The sequence below is a fragment of the Lithobates pipiens genome, unplaced genomic scaffold (assembly GCF_037356315.1).
Source record: "Lithobates pipiens isolate NorthernLeopardFrog02 unplaced genomic scaffold, aLitPip1_a1.2 Scaffold_8, whole genome shotgun sequence".
Classification (NCBI taxonomy): Eukaryota; Metazoa; Chordata; class Amphibia; order Anura; family Ranidae; genus Lithobates; species Lithobates pipiens.
Window position 1 is genome coordinate 646,650,660 of NW_027507903.1, and position 25,651 is coordinate 646,676,310.

The 25,651-nt window shown below is 47.5% G+C and overlaps 1 long non-coding RNA gene across 6 annotated transcripts in view; it reads right to left on the reverse strand.

The window, feature by feature from the left end:
• The window catches only part of LOC143961671 (uncharacterized), an 88,489-nt gene extending 63,336 nt beyond the window's left edge, over nt 1-25,153 (reverse strand). Inside the window, exons 1-3 of one of the 6 annotated variants that reach the window (XR_013270524.1) lie at nt 25,030-25,153; nt 21,029-21,183; nt 14,461-14,666 (exon numbers count right to left, since the gene is read on the reverse strand). This is a non-coding gene — a long non-coding RNA (uncharacterized LOC143961671). The other 5 variants (XR_013270523.1, XR_013270525.1, XR_013270521.1 and 2 more) reach the window with 5 other exon arrangements.
• Between the last annotated feature and the right edge of the window lie 498 nt (nt 25,154-25,651).

The window sequence follows — 25,651 nt, forward strand, 5'->3', positions numbered from 1 at the left end:
TATGATCTCCATGTATAAATACATAAGGGGAGAATATGATCTCCATGTATAAATACATAGGGGGGATATGATCTCCATGTATAAATACATAAGGGGGGATATGATCACCATGTATAAATACATAAGGGGGGATATGATCTCCATGTATAAATACATAAGGGGGGGATATGATCTCCATGTATAAATACATAAGGGGGGGATATGATCTCCATGTATAAATACATAAGGGGAGAATATGATCTCCATGTATAAATACATAGGGGGGATATGATCTCCATGTATAAATACATAAGGGGGGATATGATCTCCATGTATAAATAGCCTCAATAGTCTCCATACCATTGCAGGGTGGATCAACGTCAAACTGTCACTTCCACCCATAGCTGTTTTTTTTATTGCATTTTAGTGTAAATATGAGATGTGAGGTCTTTTTGACACCCAGATCTTATATTTAACCACTTGACAACTGGGCACTTGAACACCCCTCGTGACCACACCAATTTTCAGCTTTCGGTGCTCTCACACTTTGAATGACAATTACTCAGTCATGTAACACTGTATCCAAATGAATTTTTGTCCTTCCCCCCCCCCCCCCCCCCCACAAATAGAGCTTTCTTTTGGTGGTATTTGATCACCTCTGGGTTTTTTATTTTTTGCGCTATAAATGAAAAAAGACTGAAAATTTAGAAAAATAAAAAAAAAACATTTTTCTTTGTTTCTGTGATAAATTTATGCAAATTATTTTTTTTCATGAATTTTGTCAACAATTTATACTGCTACATATCTTTGGTAAAAATAACCCAAATTAGTGGATATTATTTGGTCTTTGTGAAAGTTAGAGAGTCTACAAGCTGTGGTGCAAATCATACAAAAATTAATCACATCTGATGTACTGGTGGACTATCTCATTTCTTGTGACCCGAACAAGTCAGGAAAGTACAAATACCCCCCAAATGACCCCTTTTTGGAAAGTAGACATTCCAAGGTATTTAGTAAGAGGCATGGTGAGGTTTTTGGTGTTGTCATTTTTTTTCCCACAATTCTTTGCAAAATTAAGATTTATTTTTTTATTTTTTTTATTTTTCACAAAATTGTCATTTTATTAGGTTATTTCTCTCACATGGCATGTTTATATCACAGATGACACCCCAAAATAAAATAAATTCTGCTACTCCTCCTGAGTATTACAATACCACATGTGTCGGACTTTTCCACAGCCTGGCCACATAGAGAGGCCCAACATGTAGGGAGCGCCGTCACATGTTCTAGGACCATAAATTACACATCTAACTTGTTGACTACCTATTACACTTTTGAAGGCCCTGGAGCACCAGGACAGTGACACTGACGTGGCACTGATGACAGATGCCACTAATATGTGGCACTGATGACACGTACACTGATGACAGATGGCACTAATGACACGTGACACTGATGACAGATGGCACTAAAACGTGGCACTAATGACACGTGGCAGTGATATGGCACTGTTGACAAGTGGAACTGACAGGTGGCACACTGGGGCCAGATGGCACTGACAGGTGGCACACTGGGGACATTACTCACGGCCGCTGCAGCCGCTAATCTCTCCCTCCTCACACGCTGTCTCTGTGTGAGGAGGGAGAGCCGACGATGAGAGATGATCTCATATGTTTACATATGAGATCATCTCTCATTGGGCATGCCAATTGCGCTGTAAACGGCCGCTGTGATTGGCCGTTTACAACGATCTGTGACTGGCTGTGTCCGGGGGACACGGCCAGCACAGAACTTCCCCGATGCGTGCTCATGGGAGCGCGCAATGCGGAAGTAAACAGGAGGCGGTCCAGGGACGGCCTTCTGGAAATGGGCTTCCCCTCTACAGCCATCTTTCGGCTATAGAGCAGGCGCCTAGTGGTTAAGAGGACATGTCATGTTTTTTTTCTATTACAAGGGATGTTTACATTACATTACACGTGTGACCCAATTTTATTTTATTTTTAATTAAAGAACAGTGTAAAAATAAGTAAAGTAAAAATAAAAGGTAAAATAAATATAAAAAATGTGCACCACCCCGCCGAGCTCGCGTGTAGAAGCGAACACATATACGTGAGTAGCGCCCGCCTATGAAAACGGTGTTCAAACCACACATGTGAGGAATTGCCGCGATCGGTAGAGCGAGAGCAATAATTCTAGCCCTAGACCTCCTCTATAAACGCAAAACATGCAACCTGTAGAATATTTTCAAATGTCGCCTATGGAGATTTTTAAGGGCAAAAGTTTGTCCCCCATTCCAGGAGCGGGCGCAATTTTTAAGCGTGACGTGTTTGGTATCAATTTACTCGGCGTAACTTCATCTTTCACAATATAAAAAAAATAAAAATAAAATTGGGCTAACTTTACTGCTGTCTTATTTTCTAATTCAAAAAAGTGTATTTTTTCCAAACAGTATTGAAACGACCGCCATTTTATTCTCTAGGGTGTTATGAAAAAAAATTATTATATATATTTTATATTTGCAAGTAAGTTTCGAAAAAAAAAAAGAAAAAAAAAAAAGATTTTAACTTGTAAACACCAAATCTCAGAAAGAGGCTCGGTGCTGAAGTGGTTAAGAAAGACCTGGATTCTATCCTGAGTCTACATAATATAACTGGGCACTGACATTTAGACCCCTTTCACACCAGGGCGTTTTGCAGGCGCTATAGCGTTAGAAATAGCGCCTGCAAAACGCCCTAAAGAAGCTGCAGAGGGCTTTCACACTACAGCGGTGTGCTGGCAGGACGTCAGAAAAAAGTCCTGCCAGCAGCTTCTTTGGAGCGGTGAAGGAGCGGTGTGTTTACCGCTCCTCCACCGCTGCTCCCCATTGAAATCAATGGGGCAGCGCTGTAAACCCGCCGGCAAAACGCCGCTATTGCGGCGTATTGCCGGCGGTTTTAACCCTTTCGCGGCCGCTAGCGGGGGGTAAAAGCGCCCCGCTAGTGGCCGAAATGCGCCGCAAATAGCGGCGTTTTACCGCCCACGCTAAGAAGAAGAAGAAGTTTTCTCTTTCACTGATAAGGCGACACTGATGGGCAGTGATGAGGCACTGATATGCAGCGCTGATGGGCACTACCAATGGGCACTTATCGGTGGCACTGATAGGCAGCACTGATTATGAGGCACTGTCAAGCATTAAAGATGGGCATCTCTAATGGGCACTGATTGGCAGACCTAGTGGTAATGGTTGGGCATCCTTGGTGGGTATGCACTGATAATCAATGTCCAGGAGAGCAGCCGATTGTGTCTCCTTTACCCGCGCCTTGTCGGTGTGAATAGAGGAAAAGCCGAGAAACGACACGACCGGCTGTGATTGGACACAGCTGATCACATGGTAATGAGCCCACGTCAGAGGCTCTTTACCAAGATCAGAGATGCAGTGTTTCAGACTGACGCACCACACCACTAATCGCCGCGCCACACCCCCTGCAGGTGGTTTGTCCCGCTGGAGATCATATGACGTCCGGTCAGGATAATGAAACCACTTTGCTGCCGTCATATTGATATATGGCGGGCAGTGGTTAATCAGCAGCCTCCTGGGGTATGTGCAGCTTTTACTGCGTAGGGGGGGGGGGGGGGGAATCACAATACTTACCACACAGAACCACAAGTAGATAAAAACGTTTTTGATTGTTACAATGCAATGACCCCCCTAATCCTAACGCTTACCCCCCCCACCCCAATCCCATCCCTAACGGCTACCCTGTAACCCCGACCCCCATCCCCTAATCCCCGAACCTAACCCACTACCCAATCACAGTCATTTGTGATCCATTAGGAGGAGATTTACTACAAGTTATTATTGGACAGGAACTTCCGATCGCATTATTGTTACAGAATTGCCAACAGATCGCAACCAATCCTTCCTCAGGCCGAGCAAACGCTACAATCCAGGTAATATATTTAGTGGATACAAATAGTACCAGAAATTACCGAAATATTGATTTGGAGCAGATTTACCCAAACTGGATTGTGAAAAATCTGGTGACAGCCAATCAGCTTCTAGCTTGTTCAATTAAGCTCTGACTGGAAGCGGATTGGTTTCTCTGCAGAGCTGCACCGGTCTCTGCACTCTCCCCTATAACTCTCACTATTTCCTAATTCACATAAAAAGGTAAGTTCACCTTATCATGAGAAATGAAAAGGTGAACTTACTCCACATATCGCGCCCAACCCCTCCGAATCCAAATGTATCCATCATAATACTCACAATGCCAAGTGGTGATTGGACGGCACAGCCATGTGACCCTGCTGACCAATGAGAAGTGACTGAGGCTTCTTATTCCTGTAAGGAGTCCCAGCTTCAAAATGTCCTGCCCACCCCTCCGGACCTCGCTGTACCCATCCTAATGCTTGTCATAGAAAGCCCTCATCACCACGTGACCAGGCTAACCAATGAGATCTTTCTATTCTGAACATTATGATGGATACTCACTCTAAGGGCTGGTGTCCTGTCGAGAAATGCCCCCTATCGAGAAAAACCTGCCTGAAACTGCGCATGCTCAGTACGGAGCCGCCGAAACATCTGAATTTACGATCAGCTGTAGACGGCGCCTGAACACAATAGCCAACATTGTGCCACACACTCCTGATGCTTGTGGAAGTTTGCGAGGGGGGGGGGTGTTTTTTCATGATGGGCTCGTGCGAGGGGCAGATGCCTACATGAAGGGGGCGTATTTTGTAATGATGGGCAGTGCTGCTAATATGGGGTTGGAATTTTTCATGAAACTCAAACACATCTCCTAAGCAAATATATCTCTGCTATATATGCATCTTGCCATATGGGTTTGCAAGGGTATCCCCTTGGGCTGCAATATAGGTTCTGCCCAGGGAGTCATTTGGGGTTCCACCAGGGATGTCATTAGGGTGCATTTGGATTCACCCGGGTTGCCGTTTGGGTTTGCCCCAGAATGCCACTTGGGATCCCCCCAGGCTACAATTTTTGTTCTGCCCGGGTAGCCATTTGGTTTCCACCAGGGCTGCTATTTTTCTTCCCCCTAGGGGGCCATTTGGGTTTGCCTAGGTACCTGTTTGGGATCACCCAGGGTACCATTTGGACTTGCCAAAGTGCCATTTGGGTTCCCCCCTGGGGTGGCATTTGGGTTACCTCCCAGGGTGTCATTTGGGTTCACCCCTGGTCTGTCATTTGGGTTCCCCCCTGGGGTGCCATTTGGGCTCACCCCTGGTCTGCCTTTTGGGTTACCTCCCAGGGTGTCATTTGGGTTCACCCCTGGTCTGCCATTTGGGTTCCCCACTAGGGTGCCATTTGGGTTCCCCCCTGGGGTGCCATGTGGGTTACCCCCTAGGGTGCCATTTTGGTTCACCCGGGTTGCCGTTTAGGTTTACCCCAGAATCCCACTTGGGATCCCCCCAGGCTGCAATTTTTGTTCTGCCCGGGTAGCCATTTGGTTTCCACCAGGGCTGCTATTTTTCTTCCCCCTAGGGGGCCATTTGGGTTTGCCCAGGTACCTGTTTGGGATCACCCAGGGTACCATTTGGATTTGCCAAAGTGCCATTCGGGTTCACCCCTGGTCTGCCATTCAGGTTCACCCCTGCAGTGCCATTTGGGTTCTCCCCTAGGCTGTCATTTGGGTTCCCCCCGGGGCAGCCAGTTGGGTTTCCCTCTGGCTGCAATGTAAAATACCCTGGGGTGTAATTCTGGGTTTCCCTTGGGCTAACATTTGGATTCCCCCTGGGGTGCCATGTAGGTTCCCCCAGGGTGTCAGCACAAATATGACAGTAAAGTACAAAATGCCACACAAACTATTATACTAAATGACAGAAGAGGAATGTAATAGGGGATCCTCTGATGTGATGGGGTAGGATCTCTAATTTAATGGGGGGACCACTGATTTGATGGGGTTCCTGTGATGTGATGGATATCTCTGATATGATGAGGGGTCCTTTGATTTGATGAGGGTCCTCTTAGGTGATGGGGGTCCTTTGATATGATGGGGAGATCTCTGATGTGATGGGGGGGGACCTCTGATGTTATGGGGGGGATCTCTAGTTGGATGGGTGGACCTCTGATGTCATGGGTAACTCTGATGTGATGAGGGGACCTCAGATGTAATGGGATGGAGGTCCTCTGATGTGATGGGGGGGACCTCTAATGTGACGAGGGGGGCTCTGATATGATTAAGGTCCACTGATGTGATTTGGGGATCTCTGATATGATCGAGCTACCCCTGATGTGATGAGGAGATTTCTAATGTGATGGGGAAGCTCTAATGTGTTGGAGGGACCTCAGATGTTATAGGTATCTCTGATATCATGGGGGGGGGGTCCACTGATGTGATGGGAGGTCCTTTGATGTAATGGGGTACCTCTGATGTGATGGTGATATCTCCGATATGATGGGGGTATCTCTGATATGATGAGGATTCCTCTGATGTAATGGGGGGGGGGGGTCCTATGCTTTGATGGGGAGATCTCTGATGTGATGAGGTCTTGTGATGTGATGGGTATGTTTGATTTGATGGGGGTCCTATTAGGTGATGGGGGGGTCCCTTGATATGATGGGGGGGTTCTCTGATAATGGGAAGTCATCTGATGTGATGGGGGGTCCTCGGATGTGATGGGGATATCTCAGATTTAATGGGGGGGTCCTATGATTTCATGGGGAGATCTGATGTGATTGGGGTCCTCTGATGTGATGGGGGGTTCACCGATGTGATGGAGGTCCACTGATGTTATGGGGGGGGGGGATCTCTGATGTGATGGGGGGGGGAGATATCCGATGTAATGAGGGGAACCTCAGAGGTGATGGGTATCGCTGATGTGATGAGGGGTCCTATAATTTGATGGGGGGGGAGAACACTGATGTGATAGGGGGGGAAACGCTGATGTGATGGGTTGTACCTCTGATGTGACTGGGGGATCTCTCATGTGACTGGGGGGGGGAGGGGGGGACCGTGATGTGATGGGGAGAATTCTAATGGAATGTGTGGATCTCTGATGTGATGGGGGGGATCTCAAATCTAATGTGGGAACCTCAGATGTGTTGGAGGGACCTCAAAAGTCATGGGAATCTCTGATGCGATGAGGGGTCATTTGATATGATGGGGGGGGCCCTCTGATGTGATGGGAGGGCCCTCTGATGTGATAGGGGGGGGGGACCTCTGATGTGATATGGGGGGGACCTCTGATGTGATATGGGGGGGACACGTCTGATGTGATATCGGGGGGGGGGGACACGTCTGATGTGATATCGGGGGGACCTCTGATGCGATATGTGGGGGAGACCTCTGATACGATATGTGGGGGGGACCTCTGATGTGATATGGGGGGGGGACCTCTGATGTGATATGGGGGGGGGGACCTCTGATGCGATATGTGGGGGGGGACCTCTGATGTGATATGGGGGGGGGGACCTCTGATGTGATATGGGGGGGGACCTCTGATGCGATATGGGGGGGTGGGACCTCTGATGCGATATGGGGGGGTGGGACCTCTGATACGATATGTGGGGGGGAACCTCTGATACGATATGTGGGGGGGAACCTCTGATACGATATGTGGGGGGGGAACCTCTGATGCGATAGGGGGGGGGCGTCTGATGTGATATGGGGGGGGGGACGTCTGATGTGATATGGGGGGGGGACGTCTGATGTGATATGGGGGGGGGACGTCTGATGTGATATGGGGGGGGACCTCCGATGTGATATGGGGGGGGACCTCCGATGTGATATGGGGAACTCTAATGTGATGGGGATGGGCCAGGGGATCCTTTGATTTAATAGGGAGATCTCTGATGTGATGGGGAGATACCTGATATGATGGGGAAATATCTGATGGATATCTCTTATGTGATGGGGGGTCCCTTGATATGATGGGGGGGCCCTCTGATGTGATGGGGGGCCCTCTGATGTGATGGGGTAGTTTGATGTCATGGGTATCTCCAATGTGATGGAGGGGGTCCTAAGATTTGATGGGGTGACTTCTCATGTGGTAGAGGACCTCTGATGTGATATGGGGGGAGGGACCTCTGATGTGATATGGGGGGGGGGACCTCTGATGTGATATGGGGGGGGGGGACCTCTGATGTGATATGGGGGGGGGACCCTCGGATATGATATGGGGGGAACCTCGGATGTGATATGGGGGGGACCTCGGATGTGATGGGGATCCTTTGATTTAATAGGGAGATCTCTGATGTGATGGGGGAGCTCTGATGTGATGGGGAGATATCTGATCTGATGGGGAAATATCTGATGGATATCTCTTATGTGATGAGGGGTCCTTTGATATGATGGGGGATCCTTTGATATGATGGGGGGGTCCTTTGATGTGATGGGAGGGTCCACTGATGTGATGGGAGGGTCCACTGATGTGATGGGAGGGCCCTCTGATGTGATGGGGGTATACTTAATATGATGGGGAGTCCTCTGATGTGATGGGTATCTCCAATGTGATGGGGGGGGGTCCTAAGATTTGATGGGATGACTTCTCATATGGTAGAGGACCTCTGATGTGATATGGGGGGGACCTCTGATGTGATATGGGGGGGACCTCTGATGTGATGGGGGGGAGGGGACCTCTGATGTGATGGGGGGGAGGGGACCTCCGATGTGATGGGGGGGAGGGGACCTCTGATGCGATATGGGGGGGGACCTCTGATGCGATATGGGGGGGGACCTCTGATGCGATATGGGGGGGGGGACCTCTGATGCGATATGGGGGGGGACCTCTGATGCGATATGGGGGGGGGACCTCTGATGCGATATGGGGGGGGGACCTCTGATGCGATATGGGGGGGGGGACCTCTGATGCGATATGGGGGGGGGACCTCTGATGCGATATGGGGGGGACCTCTGATGCGATATGGGGGGGGACCTCTGATGCGATATGGGGGGGGACCTCTGATGCGATATGGGGGGGGGGACCTCTGATGCGATATGGGGGGGGGGACCTCTGATGCGATATGGGGGGGGACCTCTGATGCGATATGGGGGGGGACCTCTGATGCGATATGGGGGGGGACCTCTGATGCGATATGGGGGGGGGACCTCTGATGCGATATGGGGGGGGGACCTCTGATGCGATATGGGGGGGGACCTCTGATGCGATATTGGGGGGGGACCTCTGATGCGATATGGGGGGGACCTCTGATGTGATGGGGGGATCTTTGATGTGATGGGGGGGATCTCTGACGTGATGTTTTGTAATGATGGGCAGTGCTGCTAAGATGGGGGGTCAGAATTTTTCATGAAAATTAAACATATCTCCTAAACAAATATATCTCTGCTATATATGCATCTTTCCATATGGGTTTGCGATCCCCTTGGGCTGCAATTTAGGTTCTGCCCGGGGAGTCATTTGGGGTTCCACCAGGGCTGCCATTTGGCTGCCCCTAGGGTGCATTTGGATTTGCCCGGTGCCCGTTTGGGTTCCCCCCTAGGGTGCCATTTGGATTCACCCCTGGGGTGACATTTTGGTTCACCCGGGTTGCCGTTTGGGTTTGCCCCAGAATGCCACTTGGGATCCCCCCTGGGTGCAATTTTTGTTCTGCCCAGATAGCCATTTGGTTTCCACCAGTGCTGCTATTTTTCTTCCCCCTAGGGTGCCATTTGGGTTTGCCCAGGTTCCTGTTTGGCAAGTCCAAATAGTACCCTGGGTGATCCCAAAGTGCCATTTGGGTTACCTCCTGGTCTGCCATGTGGAATCCCCCCCTGGGGTGCCACGTGGGTTCCCACCCTGGGGTGCCACGTGGGTTCCCACCCTGGGGTGCCACGTGGGGACACCCTTGGGGTGCCATTTGGGAACTCACTGGGATGCCATTTGGATTAACCCCTCCCCCAGGCTGCCATTTGGGTTCCCCCTGGGGCTTCCAGTTGGGTTCCCCTCTGGCTGCAATGTAAATTACCCTGGGGTGTAATTCTGGGTTCCCCCCTCTGATGTGATGGGGTCTGTCCTCTAATGTGATGGGTAGGGGTTCTCTAATGCAATGGGGTTCTCTGATGTAATGGGGTGGTCCTCTGATGTGATGGAGGTACCCCTGATGTGATATGGGGGGGGGTCCTCTGATGTGCTATATAAAATGTATAATAATAGTAATAATGGGTGACTGTAAAAAGCTATGGTATATGTCAGCGCTATATAAAATGTATCGTAATAAGGTGTGATTGTACAACGCTACGGTATATGTTCGTGCTATATAAAATGATTGACTTTAATAATGAGTGATTGTACAATGTTAGGGTAAATGTCAGCGCTATATAAAATATATAATACTGATTGTACAATGCTATATATAAATCTGTAATAATACTATGTAATTGTACAACGTTACTGAATGTGTCAGTAATATTTATATATATATATATATATATATATATATATATATATACACATATATACACACACACACACACACACACACACACACACACATTAGTAATAACAATAATAAAAGTTTTGAATTGCACAGCGCTACAGAATATGTCAACACTAATATAAATGTATATAAATAATGTGTAAAATTGTACAACACTTTGGTATATGTCAGATCCATATTACATTATCTGGGTTGTTTACCATATATGGGCATAAGTGTCAGTTAGTGTCAGTTGGAAGATCAGACAGTGGCTGGATATTTGAATAATAATAATATATAATTGTACAATGTAATAGAATAGATCAGAGCTCTTTATATATAGATGAGTAATAATAGTTTTCTATTGCACAACGCTACAGAATATGTCAGCATTATATAAATGTATATGAATAATGTGTAAAATTATACAACACTTTGGTATATGTCATATCTGTATCACATGATCAGTGCTGTTTACATGATCCGGGCCGTTTACCATATATGGGCATACGTGTCAGTTAGTGTCAGTTGAAAGCTCAGGCTGGTCATGTGACAGGAAGTGACATCATAGAGGGCTCCCAGCCTATAAAAGCAGAGTGTCGGGCAGTTGGAGAGTCAGTGTGTATTGGAGACAGACGAGTGCAGACACAGAATTCTGAGCTCTCTATCAGCATACTATTATAGGAGAATATTCCATATATAACCTTCATATATAGATTGTATATATTGTACACAGCGCAGGAAGAGGAAGAGAAGTTTATATTATCACTTCCCTTTATTATTTCATATCTAATTAAAAATTATAAAAGCTGCCATGCAGAGAGGACAAGGGATTAGCAGAGAGGAACTTTGCACTGGAACATCCACAATGTCCAATCAGAGGCGCAGGAAGAGGAGCAGCGAGGAAATTTATTACAGCGCCAGTGAGGAACTAGAGAGGTTTGTAGAGCAGACAGGCCAGGTTCCTAGGAAGAGGCGCAGAGAGGAGGAGGAAAGGAGCTCTGCTAAGCAGACAGGCCAGGCTCCCAGGAAGAGTAGAGAGGAGTTAGAAGGGAGCTCTGCTGAGCAGACAGGCCAGGCTCCCAGGAAGAGGCGTAGAGAGGAGTTAGAGGGGAGCTCTGCTGGAGCAGACAGACCAGGCTCCCAGGAAGAGGAGCAGAGAGGAGGAAGGGAGCTCCGCTGAGCAGACAGACCAGGTTTCCAGGAAGAGTAGCAGCGAGGAAATCTATTACAGTGCCAGTGAGGAACTAGAGATGTTTGCTGAGCAAACAGGGCAGGTTACCAGGAAGAGGAGAAGAGAGGAGGAAGAAGGGAGCTCTGCTGAGCAGACAGGCCAGGCTCCCAGGAAGAGGCGTAGAGAGGAGTTAGAGGGGAGCTCTGCTGAGCAGACAGACCAGGCTCCCAGGAAGAGGAGCAGAGAGGAGGAAGGGAGCTCCGCTGAGCAGACAGACCAGGTTTCCAGGAAGAGTAGCAGCGAGGAAATCTATTACAGTGCCAGTGAGGAACTAGAGATGTTTGCTGAGCAAACAGGGCAGGTTACCAGGAAGAGGAGAAGAGAGGAGGAAGAAGGGAGCTCTGCTGAGCAGACAGGCAGGCTCCCGGGAAGAGGCGTAGTAGATATTACACAACCAGGGAGGATCTCCAGAGTTGTGCAGAGAGAAAAGGAGAGAAGAGGAGATCATCCCAGGACATAGAATGTGAGAGCCATCTGAGGAAGAAGAGGAGGAGTGACGAAGGAGGTAAGGATTAGTTGTAAATCTTCAAATAGTACATAGGAAAGGGGAACAAGGAATTCCTCCACCAAATTCATCCCTAAAGAGGAACTGGGCTCAGAGGAGGAGAAATTCGCCCTGTGATAGCGAGCAAATACCAATTTTACTTATCATTGACAAGAGAAATGATAAACTGGACTGCCCCCACATTCCTTCTCCTTATTCCCCCCCCCCCCCCAACTTCTAGGTTTGGCACTGAATTTTAACCCCCGCATTAACTCCCCCACATTGCTGGCCATGTCAGTGAAAGTTGAACCACCTCATTCCCCCCCCCCTCCCCACGCATTGCTAGGCATGGCACTGTAAGTTTAAAGCGGGAGTCCGCCGGGAGTTCCGCCGTTTTTTTTTTTTTTTAAAGCCAGCAGCTACAAATACTGCAGCTGCTGACTTTTAAAATAAGGACACTTACCCGCCCAGCGCGCCCGCGATGTCGGCACCCAAAGCAGATCTCTCGATCGTCTCTCGGGTGCTGCCGCTGCCATCTTGGGTATGGGAATCAGGAAGTGGAGCCTTTCGGCTTCATTTCCCGGTTCCCTACTGCGCATGCGCGAGTCGCGCTGCGCAATAAGGATGGACCCGCTGCCTCTGGGATCTGTGTGTTTCCCAGCAGGCAGCGGGGGACTTTCGGAAAGGGGCGTAGATTCTGCAGAATCTACGCCCCTTTCCGCAGAGAGCTATCCCGGAAGTGGGTGCAGATACCTGTACTGTACATGTACCTGCACCCCCCTCCCCCCTAAAAGGTGCCAATTGAGGCGCCGATGGGGGGGGGGGGATTCCTATGAGCGGAAGGTCCACTTTAGGGTGGACCTCCGCTTTAACCCCCCACCCCATAATGTCCCCCCAAATTCCTGGGAATGGCACTGAAATATTTTAAAGTATTTTGAGCCCCCCCCCCCCCATTTCCTGGCTAAAGCAGTTAAAGATTACCCCCAACCATAATCTACTGCCTCCATTGCTGGGCATTGCACTGAGAGCTTAACCCCCTCCCCATACCTACACACCTATAGACTTGCTCTAAGCCTGCAGTTAGTCAGTGATGCGATGATAATATCCCTGTGTAAATGTAAACTTCCAGGGTCAGCTCTTTCTGTATTGGAGACTTTAATTACCAATAGAAATCAGTGATAAGACTTGTATGCGGGCGGGGCAATAAATGTATTTCTCTTTCTTCTCTCTAGCTGACGGTGTGACAACAGAACGAGTAGCGGCGCCTACAGGACACAAAGAGACCAACTTGACTCTGCAGAGTTTCATCTTCCATAAGATACTTGGATCAGGAGCCTTTGGGACGGTAAGTAAGCTTAGTGAGAGAGATTAGTATGGAGGGGCCCATACACACTGGGGGGGATCACAGTGCTGTGTTTTGGCCTAGGCCAACAAGGCCCAGGCCTAGAGTAGTGGCAAAAAAACTGCCCCCCCCCACACAAAAAAATATAAATAAAGCACCAGCACCCTCCTATCATATCCCACACACAGAGCCGACCATCAGGGCAGTACAGCTGAATCCTGAAGCTCAATGCCACAACAAGTTCAGGCACGGAGCTCCAGTAAGGCCTCATTCACACTGGGGCAGTGGTAAAACGAACGGTGCTATTTTTAGCACCACTTTACCACCGTTTTAGCGGCGGTATTCGGCCGCTAGCAATGGTTAAAACCGCCCACAAAGCGTCACTGCAGCAACGCTATAGTTGCGCTGCCCCATTGATTTCAATGGGCAGGAGCGGTGAAGGAGTGAAGTATACACCGCTCCTTCACCGCTGCAAAGATGGTGCTAGCAGAACATTTTTTCAGCGACCTGCCAGTGCACCGCTCCAGTGTGAAAGCCACCAGGGCTTTAACATTGGAGAGACTGCAGCGACTGTTTCAGGGCGCTTTGCAGGCGCTATTTTTAGCACTGTAGCGCCTGCAAAGCACCCCAGCATGAAAGGGGTCCAACTGGCCAGACAGGGGTGTGCTAGCCTGGGCACCTGGGATATCTGCCGCCCCAGGGTCCCGCAAGCGGCGATCAGCTTTCTGTCGACACCTCTCTACCCACTGACAGCCACACACACTCCTCTTTTAAAACCCCGCCTCCCCTCAACTGCTCCCCCTGTTGCTGGGGGTGTACAAATGCTCTCCTTCGCCGCAGCGGCGGCAGGAATTATACCCCCTTGTCATGCTCTGTGGCCGAACTTGATTCATTTGAATAAACAATGCTGTGTTGCAACCGCCTCCCACACAACAACCATGCACAACATGCGTGGTTCCTCGGTATTGCTGTCTGAAGTGAAGTCCGAATGAGGAATGCATTTCAAACAGCAAAACGTGTGTGAACCAGGCCTAGCAGTTAGAGCACATGGAATAAGATAACGTACTAACCGTCTACCTCCCTCTCTCTCTCCTACAAGGTGGTGCTGGCGACTCACATTGACAGCGGCATGTTGGTGGCCGTGAAGATCGTTCTGAAGATGGAGATAGCTTCATTCAGCCATGACTTCGCCCTGCGTGAACTTCATTGCCTGGAGAAGGTGGGGGGCTGCCATTACTGTACCCACGCCTATGCCACATTCCAGACGGAGGTAAGTCTATTTTTCGGAAGAGAGATAAGTATAGAATGAATGGCATGTATATAAAATAGTGCAAACATTGCTTCACGATATCTGGATGTCATCATATGCCCAGTCTGGTGACATCATTGCTGGGTCAGTGACCTCAGCAATGTGATGTACATAGATGGATATAGTGTAGGTAGGTATAGATATAGTGTAGGAAGATGTAGATATGGATGGATATAGTGTAGGTAGGTATGGATATAGTGTAAGAAGATGTAGATATGGATGGATATAGTGTAGGTAGGTATAGATATAGTGTAGGAAGATGTAGATATGGATGGATATAGTGTAGGAAGATGTAGATATGGATGGATATAGTGTAGGTAGGTATAGATATAGTGTAGGAAGATGTAGATATGGATGGATATAGTGTAGGAAGATGTAGATATGGATGGATATAGTGTAGGTAGGTATAGATATAGTGTAGGAAGATGTAGATATGGATGGATATAGTGTAGGTAGACGTCCTGCAGTATATTTGGGTAGATATATACAACACGTCACTCTGATTTGGACCTTCTAAGTGAAATGCATTGATTGACCCATCTGTGTTTCCCCCCCCAGAACCAATTCTTCTATGTCATGGAATATCTGAGCGGAGGAGATCTGATGGACAAGGCGGGTAGATGTAACATCACCACCCTCAGACTGATCGCAGCGGAGCTCGTGTGTGGGCTGCAGTTTATCCACTCCATGGGTATCATACACCAGTAAGTACAATTATTTGCGGTACAATCCACCCCCTCTCCCCCCTCCTGCTGCCTGAACACCCAATGGTGACCTGTTCCTCCTCCTCCATCCAATGGACGCGCAAATAAGGAGATGAGGACGGAGGAATGTAGACCGGATCATAGGAAACATTGGGCGGCGCTAGGAAAGGGAGCTTTGTGATTGTTCATCCCTCTGTAATTCCCGGGATCTATGGGAGGGATCATTGTCTGAACTACAGAACTGACACTCTTTTTTTCTCCACAGAGACCTAAAGCTTGACAACATCCTCATAGATAGCACCGGGCACATAAAAATCGCGGATTTTGGAGTTGCAACTTTCAACACGCCTGAATGCAAGGTAAGTCCAATGTGCCCATACACAGAGCAATTGTTAACCATGCTAGGCCTGGATTACCCAGAACTTGTATATATAGAGCAATTATCAGATTAGGATTGGATTAATGACCTTGGTCCAGTTACCCAACTGGATATCAAGTCCAGTCCTCATCCAGCCACTATCTGGTTCTGGGGGTCCCGTCCACCTAATACCTGCACCTGGGGGGCTCTTTCTAGCTACCATCTGGCCCTGAGGGTCCTGTTCAGTCCTGGGGATCCTGTCTAACCATCATCTGGGCGCTGGGGGTCCTGTCCACTCCTGGGGGCCACGTCCAGCTACCACCCACCCCTGGGGATTAACATTTACACACTGAAACTTAATACTTGTTGTAATGTTGATGCTGCTGTTCTCTAGTCTGACCTTTTATCCTTGTCTTTCTCCCTTTGATTTCCCCACAGAAGTCGCCTGAACCAACCATAGATTACTACATGTTAGCAATGACTTTATGTGATCTGGCCTTCGGTACTTATCCAACCCATATTCCACATGACAGTGCCAGTAACCAAGAAGCCTACAACAACTTTAAGGACCTGCTGGAAAAGGTAAGTAGTGACACAGTCCCAGCGGGACAAGGAGAGTAGCCATATAGGCTCCGCCAAAAAGTCAGTGCACTTCATGAGCCATTACTGTTATCTTATGTTTTTCTGTCTTCTTTTCTTCCCGTAGCTCCAGTGCAAAGACAGAGAGGCGTGCAAAGCGGCCTTCAGGAACATCAGAGACCACCCGTTTTTCGAAGGAATAAACTGGGAGGAGGTGGAGGCGAGAGAGACGCGACCCCCATTCTTTGTTCGACGTAAGGTATGTATTTGATCAGTGTGTCAATAGGGGGCATGTTTGCATTGAAGTCAATAGGATGCGATTATCCATTGAAGTCAATGTGATGCGATTCTTCATTGAAATCAATGGGACGCTTCATGCCAATATCGGCACCTTTTTTTTCTTCTATTGGCAAAATGCAGATAACCTTATTCTTGGCCGAAAATGTTCCACAGCCGATATATCGGTGCATCCCTACATAGAGGGGGTTTCTTCTAATCATTCATGGATCTCATTGTTCTCTTTTTGCTATTGCAGGGCCTCAGACAAGTTACAAGGCAGAGGCTAATACTGGATAACCTCCTAAATCAGAACATTTCAACCGAGCAGCAGGTGTTATTGGATGGCTTTTCATTTGAGAGTGATCAATGGAGAGCCATACAGAAGCTAAACTGAAGCCAAAAGGGAGCGGTCTACGAGGGAGCCGGCACAGGGTCTACGAGGGAGCCGGCACAGGGTCTACGAGGGAGCCGGCACAGGGTCTACGAGGGAGCCGGAACAGGGTCTACGAGGGAGCCGGAACAGGGTCTACGAGGGAGCCGGAACAGGGTCTACGAGGGAGCCGGAACAGGGTCTACGAGGGAGCCGGAACAGGGTCTACGAGGGAGCCGGAACAGGGTCTACGAGGGAGCCGGAACAGGGTCTACGAGGGAGCCGGAACAGGGTCTACGAGGGAGCCGGCACAGGGTCTACGAGGGAGCCGGCACAGGGTCTACGAGGGAGCCGGCACAGGGTCTACGAGGGAGCCGGCACAGGGTCTACGAGGGAGCCGGCACAGGGTCTACGAGGGAGCCGGCACAGGGTCTACGAGGGAGCCGGCACAGGGTCTACGAGGGAGCCGGCACAGGGTCGACGAGGGAGCCGGCACAGGGTCTACGAGGGAGCCGGCACAGGGACTACGAGGGAGCGGTCTACGAGGGAGCCGGCACAGGGTCTACGAGGGAGCCGGCACAGAAACTACAGTGGAGCCGGAACAAAGACTACAAGGGAAACAGACTATGATTGTGAAGTGAGGACTGAGCTTACAATGGAGCAGGGAGCAGAGAGGAGTCTGTTGGGGGACAGACACCTAAAGCTCTCCTGCAGTCAGGAGAGGGAGAACGGGGGAAATGCTAATGTAAACAAGCATCTCCCTGTTCTGCCTAGTGACAGTGTCACTGATCACAGCTCCCTGTGATTGGGAGCAGAGATCAGTGACGTGCCACACATGGGCGGCACAGTGGTGTAGTGGTTAGCACTCTCACCTAGCAGTAAAAAGGGTCGCTGGTTTGAATCCCAACCACGACGCTATCTGCCTGGAGTTTGCATGTTCTCCCTGTGTCTGCGTGGGTTTCCTCCGGGTACTCCGGTTTCTTCCCACATTCCAAAGACATGCAGGTAGGTTAATTAGCTTCTGTCCAAAATTGGTCCTAGTATATATGCAATGTACAGGGATAGGGACAATTGTAGACACTCACTCAGGTTGAACTGGATGGACTGGTGTCTTTTATTCAACCTTACTATGTATACACTGGATATTCCATACAGGCACTATATATACACTGCAGCATTGCATTTTGGCCAGAGAGGGATTCCTGACGATTCCCGATGAAAATTCCGAGGGGGGCATAAGAGTCAGAAACACAAAAAACAGTCCTTGTTGTGTAGGGGTGCTATTAAAAACGAATGACAGCGCCGCCTTGCGTGCTAAACAGCAGCGCGTTTCTATGAGTGTCATGAAAGTCGGGTGCAATTTTTGCAAGCGTCCCGGACATGCGTTAATGTGAATGCAGGACTACTCTCTGGAGATGCAGTGGCTGTACAAACATGGCTGCAGGCTCTAATCTGACTCGTATGCAGGTGATCTGTGTTCGGGAACTTACAAATTTTGGGGGTGGGGGGGGGGGCCCTCTCAAGTATGTTATACAGGGGCCCTGTGATTTCTAACAGCAACCCCGGCTGTTCTGCAGCTTCTCATTTCCCGACGACCAATGGTCATCAACCAGATTTGTTCCAATAAATATTTAATTTTACTTCTACTCGTCTCTTTTTATTTTACAAACTGATTACAATCCCTCCGATCGTAATCAGCAACCTCCTGGTGTATGTGCAGCTTTCACCCCCTAATCCTAACTCTTACCCCTCCAACCCCAGCCCTAACCACTACCCTTTAATACTGACCCCCCCCCCCCCCCCCCCGTCCCCTAAACCCCAAACCTAACCCAATACCCAATCACAGTCATTTGTGGTCCATTAGAGGAGATTTACTACAAGTTGTTATTGGACAGGAACTTCCAATCGCGCTATTGTTACAAAATTGGCGACAGTTTCCGATAGCAACCAATCCTTCCTCAGGCCGAGCAAACTCTACAACCCGGTAATATATTTGATTGGTACAAATAGTACCAGAAATTACAGAAATATTGATAACAATTTTGGAAGAGATTTACTAAAACTGGATTGTGCAAAATCTGGTGCAACTGTGCATGACAGCCAATCAGCTTCTAGCTTCAGCTTCTTCAATTAAGCTTTGACAAAGAAACCTGGAAGCTGATTGGTTTCTCTGCAGAGCTGCACCGGTCTCTGGACTCTCCCCTATAACTCTCACGATTATTCAGATAAAATGTAAGTTGACCTTATAATGAGAAATGAAAAGGTGAACTTACTCCAAATATCCCGCCCAACCCCTCCGGAAAACATGCTGTATCCATCCTAATGCTCACAATGCCAAGTGGTGATTGGATGGCACAGCCATGTGACCCTGCTGACCAATGAGAAGTGACTCTTCAGGTAAGGAGTCCCAAAAGAAAGAAGAGCTTCAAATATCCCACCCTGGGCCGGACTGGGAATAAAAACCAGCCTTGGAAATAATTTCATACCAGTCCCATAGAATTATTATACCAGCCCAATAGCATAACGTCATTATTTCTTGTTCATAAAAAGGGAAAAAACAGACATTTAACCACTTCAATACAGGGCACTTTCGCCCCCTTCCTTGCCAGCCCAATTTTCAGCTTTCATCGCTCTCGCACTTTCAGTGACAATTGCGCGGTCATGCTACACTGTACCCAAATTAAATTTTTATCATTTTGTTTGCACAAATAGAGTTTTAATTTTGGTGTTATTTATTCACGACTCCATTTTTTATTTTTTGCGATATAAGCGCAAAAAAAGCGGAAATTTGGAAAAAAAAAAAACAATATTTTATTTTTTCTATTTTAAAAGAAATCCAATAAAATCAAATTTTGTCATAAATTTAAGCCAAAATGTATTCTGCTACATGTTTTTGGTGAAAAAAATTCCGTTAAGTGTATAATAATTGGTTTGTGTGATCACGGACATATGTACGCAAATGATCATGTACATATGTGTGCAGGTGATCACGTACATATGTGTGCAGATAATCATTGGGACATGTGATTTTAGTGGGACATATGTGGGGGACATGTTTTTATTATTAGGGACATGTGTTTTTATTATTTGGGGACATGTGTGTTTTGGGGACATGTGTGTTTTGGGGACATGTGTGTTTTGGGGACATGTGTGTTTTGGCGACATGTGTGTTTTGGCCACATGTGTGTTTTGGCGATATGTGTGTTTTGGCGACATGTGTGTTTTGGCGACATGTGTGTTTTGGCGTCATGTGTGGGGACTGTGTGGTGATTTGTGTGTACACTAGACTGGTGATCAGTTAGTAAAAAGCTGTAAAAAACAGCTCATACTCACTGATCATCAGCCGGCTGCAGCGATCCGCTCTCCTCTCCTCAGCGATGACTTCTGTGTGAGGAGAGGAGGAGCCGATTGCCTAGCAACCGGCTGTTTGTTTACATCACATGACGGCTCGTGTCACCCGGACACGGCTCATCTCAGATCGGCAGGAGGGCTCTGTGATTGGCCCTCCTGATCACATGACAGCCGTGTCCAATCACAGAGCCCTCCTGCCGATCTGAGATGCGCCGTGTCCGGGTGACACGAGCACATCGGGATCGCGCCGCTGCGCGGGCACGCGCGATCCCCCTCCTTCTAAAGGACGTTCAGGAACGTCCTATCAGAAGTAGAGAGCTCCCACCCGGCCGTATATGTGCATTGGCCGGGTGGGAAGTGGTTAAAGCATGTTTGAAGAGCGTATTATATATATATAAGATAGATATGAAAGCACATAGGGCTAGGGATATATAGATATACATAAAACAGCAAATTTCAGTCAAAAGTAGTAAAAGTGAAAAAATCATCAAGGGAGACACCAGGGACTCTGGGAATGTGAGGGGGGGAGGGGGACCACCTTCCACAGAAAATACACTAAGGTAAGAAGGGGGGGTTACTGATATAAGGGGGAAACCTTTATATCAGTACCCCCTTACATTATTGTATTCACTCCCCCCTTACATCAGTGACCCCCACCTCAGACTGGCTTAGTGGCGCTGTCACTGACCTCCTCTCAGGTGCAATGTGCAGGGCTCAGTCAGTCGGCTCCAACATGGTGGCTCTGGTTTTATCCTATAGACTCCTCTCCACAGTCCACACATGTCTGACTTCTCCCATGTCCTCACATCCCGGCGGCGCTCCCACTCTTGACTCCCTCAGAGACTGCAGACATAATATAAGACGAGAGATGGTCAGAGGCTGCGGCATATTACAGGAGATGGTCAAAGGATGTGGGCATGGTACAGGAGATGTCAAGATGTCAGAGGCTGCGGGCATATTACAGGAGATGGCCAGAGATTGTGGACATGATACAAGAGATCAATGCAGCCTCACCAGTGCCCATCAAATTCAGCCTCACCAGTGCCAATCAATGCAGTCTCTGTGAAAGTCCATGCAGCCTTACTGTGCCCCTCATTGCAGCCTCACTGTGCCCCTTATTGCCGCCTTACCGTGCCCTCATTGCCGCCTCACCGTGCCCTCATTGCCGCCTCACCGTGCCCTCATTGCCGCCTCACCGTGCCCTCATTGCAGCCTCACCGTCGTTGCAGCCTTAGTGCCTGAATTACACACAGTAGTCAGCAGGCATCTCCTGCTGTGTCATGTAGCTGCGAAATCTTCCCTAACCTCTATCCTACTACACCCGCCATGCTGGTCGACATCCCACCGGAGTCTTGAATTCCACTATATAAGCTCCATTTATTGTTAAAAATAAGTGTGAAATGCAAAGCTCCGCTGGGTGTAACAAGATGTCCGCTTGTCGCCTCTCACTGTATCCTTACTACGGGGTGTACCAAGATGGCGGTGACAGAACATCACTTCTGTTACCATTTATACCATATCTGACGGAACACCGGCAGTCACCCTGGTCATATGATCACTATAGTTGGCTATCGCATGATTGCGAGCTCGTCCCACCGACCTTGGTCACCTGTTGGGAAAAATAAATAAAAAAATTAACCACTGAGCACTTAAACCCCCTTAACCACTTAAGGACCGCCTCACGCCGATGTACGTCGGCAGAACAGCGTGGCTGGGCACAATCACGTACCTGTCCATTGCTCTTTAAGTGCCCAGCCGTGGGTCGGTAACGCGCCCCGTCCTGAGCTCCGTGACCGTGGCGGTGGGACCAGTAGACCCCGATCGCCGCTGGTGTCCCACGATCGGGTCACAGAGCTGAAGAACGAGGAGAGGTCTGTGTAAACAAACCTCTCCCCGTGCTTCCTACTGAGCCCATCACTGATCGTCTGTTCCCTGTTATAGGGAAAGACGATCAGTGACGTCACACGCCAGGCCACGCCCCCTACAATAAAAAAAACAAACACATAACCCCTCCCCGCCCCCTAGTGGTTAACTCCTTCACTGCCAGTGTCATTTACACAGGAATCAGTGCATTTGTATAGCACTGATTGCTGTATAAATGACAATGGTCCCAAAAAGGTGTCAAAAATGTCCGATGTGTCCGCCATAATGGCCCAGTCACAAAAAAAAAAAAAAAAGCTGATCGCCACCAATACTAGTAAAAAAATATATATATATTTTGTAGACGCTATAACTTTTGTGCAAAACAATCAATAAATCGCTAATTGCAATTTTTTTTTTACCAAAAATATGTAGAAGAATACGTATCGGCCTAAAAAAAAAAAAGTTTTTTTTTTATATATTTTTGGGGATATTTATTATAGCAAAAAGTAAAAAATATTGCGTTTTTTTTTCAAAAATTGTCGCTTTACTTTTGTTTATAGCACAAAAAATAAAAACCGCAGGGGTGACCAAATACCACCAAAAGAAAGCTCTATTTGTGGAAAAAAAAGGACGCCAATTTTGTTTGGGAGCCACGTCGCACGACCGCGCAATTGTCAGTTAAAGCAACGCAGTTCCGCGAATCGCAAAAAGGAGCCTGGTCCTTTGGCTGCAAATTGGTCCGGGGGCTTAAGTGGTTAATAACCAGACCAATTTTCAGATTTTGGTGCCCTCACATTTTGAATGACAATTACTCAGTCATGCAACACTGTACCCATATTAAATTTTTGTCCTTTTTTTTTCCCACAAATAGAGCTTTCATTTGGTGGTATTTAATGACCGTTTTTTTTATAGTATAAAAAAAAGCCAAAGACCGAAAATTCTGTAAAAAAAAAAAAAAAAGGAATTTTTCTTTGTTTCTGTTATAATATTTAGCAGATTAGTAATTTTTCTTCATATATTTTGGCCAAAATTTATACTACTACATATCTTTGGTAAAAATAAGTACAAATTGGTGGATATTATTTGGTCTTTGTGAAAGTTATAGAGTCCACAAGTTATGGTGCCAATATCTGAAAATTGATCACACCTGAAGTACTGATGGCCTATTTCAATTCTTGAGACCCTAACATGCCAGAAAAGTACAAATACCCCCCAAATGACCCCTTTTTGATACCACATGTGTGAGACTTTTACACAGTGTGGCCACATACAGAGGCCCAACATGCAGGGAGCACCTTCAGGCGTTCTGGAGCACCCAGGACAATTCTGACATTTCTCTCCTACATGTAAAAATCATCATTTATTTGCTAGAAAATTACATAGAACTCCAAAACATTATATATGTTTTTTTTTTAGCAAAGACCCTAGAGAATACAATGGTGGTCGTTGCAACTTTTTATCTCGCACGGTATTTGCGCAGCAATTTTTCAAACGCTTTTTTATTGTTCATTTTACTTTTAGTTTGACACTTTTTTCCCCGAAAATACATTTTTTGATCACTTTTATTCCTATTACAAGGAATGTAAAAATCCCTTGTAATAGGAATGTGGCATGACAGGTCCTCTTCACAGTGAGATATGGGGGGGGGGGTCAATAAGACCCCGCATGTCACCTCTAAGCTGGGAAGCCTGAAATAAAAAAAATAAAAATAAAACACGATTCTGGCTTTGATCGTATTGGCGAGTTGGTAGCACCGAAGGGCGGCGGGAGGAGGGGGGGGGGAGTCCCCTCTCACCTCCTGTAAGAATGATCAAGCAGTGGAACAGCCGCTATGATCATTCTTATGGTGTAGGGAATCGCTGGCTGAAAAAGCTGATATCTGAATGATGCCTGTAGCTACACCCATCATTGAGATATCCCCGCACAAATTCAAGGACGTCATATGACGGCCGGCAGGGCGAGAAGTGGTTAAATGCATTTATTTATTTTTAACACAAAGCTGTCGAAGATGTTTCTAACACATAGTATGTACATACCAAAAATGACACCCCGAAATAGATTCTCCTACTCCTCCTGAGTACGGCGATACCACATGTGTGAGACTTCAACAGCCTGGCCACATACAGCATGGCAGGGTATCACCAAGTATTGCAGAGTAGTGGCAGGGCATTACGGGGCACTGCAGAGTAGTGGCAGGGCATTACTGCGTACTGCAGAGTAGTGGCAGGGCATTACTGGGCACTGCAGAGTAGTGGCAGGGCATTACTGGGTACTGCAGAGTAGTGGCAGGGAATTGAGGGGTTAATTTTCGGTGAGCAGCGATGTGGGCACTACAGATGCAGCCCACAGCGCTGCTGACACCGATCGGTACAGAGAGGGGAGGGATCAACTAGTAAACGGCCGCGAAGAGCGGTCGTTTACCGTGATCCATACCGGCGGTCACGGAAGTTCTCGGGGGAATTTTGGGAGGACATCATAGTACGTCCTCCCAGAGTTAAGTGTATGTATATATATATATATATATAGACACCTGACAACTATAGGGCTTTGTCTGTGGGAAAAAGAAAAGGTGGGGACGATAGATAGATAGAGATACATACATACACACACACACACACACACACACACACACACAGATAGTGTATATATATATATATATATATATATAGTACGTTACGCGTTCTTCAACCGCCCTGTAGCCGTCATTCGGCTATGGGCCGGTTGCTAAGTGGTTAAATGACAATTACAATTAGGAACCGCAGCACAAAGTGTCAGCTTCCATCTGCTGTGCCTCCCTTTATAATATCCTCCTATCTGTGTGTTTACCTCTCCCCTCCTCCTCATATAAATGTTATCTCTTCTATCAAAACACGATAAATCGCCTCCTTCCCTCCCCTCCGCGTCTCTCCATTCTCTCGCCCGTTCTCTCGCCCGTTCTCTCACAGTCTCCTCACGCCTCACACACTCCTGAGGCAAAGCTGTCCCCGACTTGGTCTCCCCCCGGCGGCGGCCATTTTATGGTGGACAAAATTGCATTGCGAGTAATGGAAGAGCGTCCCAGACACTAGAGAACGCTACCCTGTGCAATGCTTTGTCTGGACGGCCATTTTGTTGAGGACAGAGAAGCCTCATAACAGGGATCATGTCTCTATGGAAAAAAAAGGCTGGAAATATAAATATATGAAAAAATGTTACATGTATAGGGATTTTTTTTGGTGTATATATATATAGATATATATATATCTATATATATATATAGATATATATATATATATATATATATATATATATATATATATATATATACACCTGACAACTACAGGGCTGTGTCTGTGGGAAAGAGAAAAGGTGGAGAAGATTATATATGCCTATATATATATATATATATATATATATATATATATATATATATATATATATATATATATAGTATATATAGATAAATATA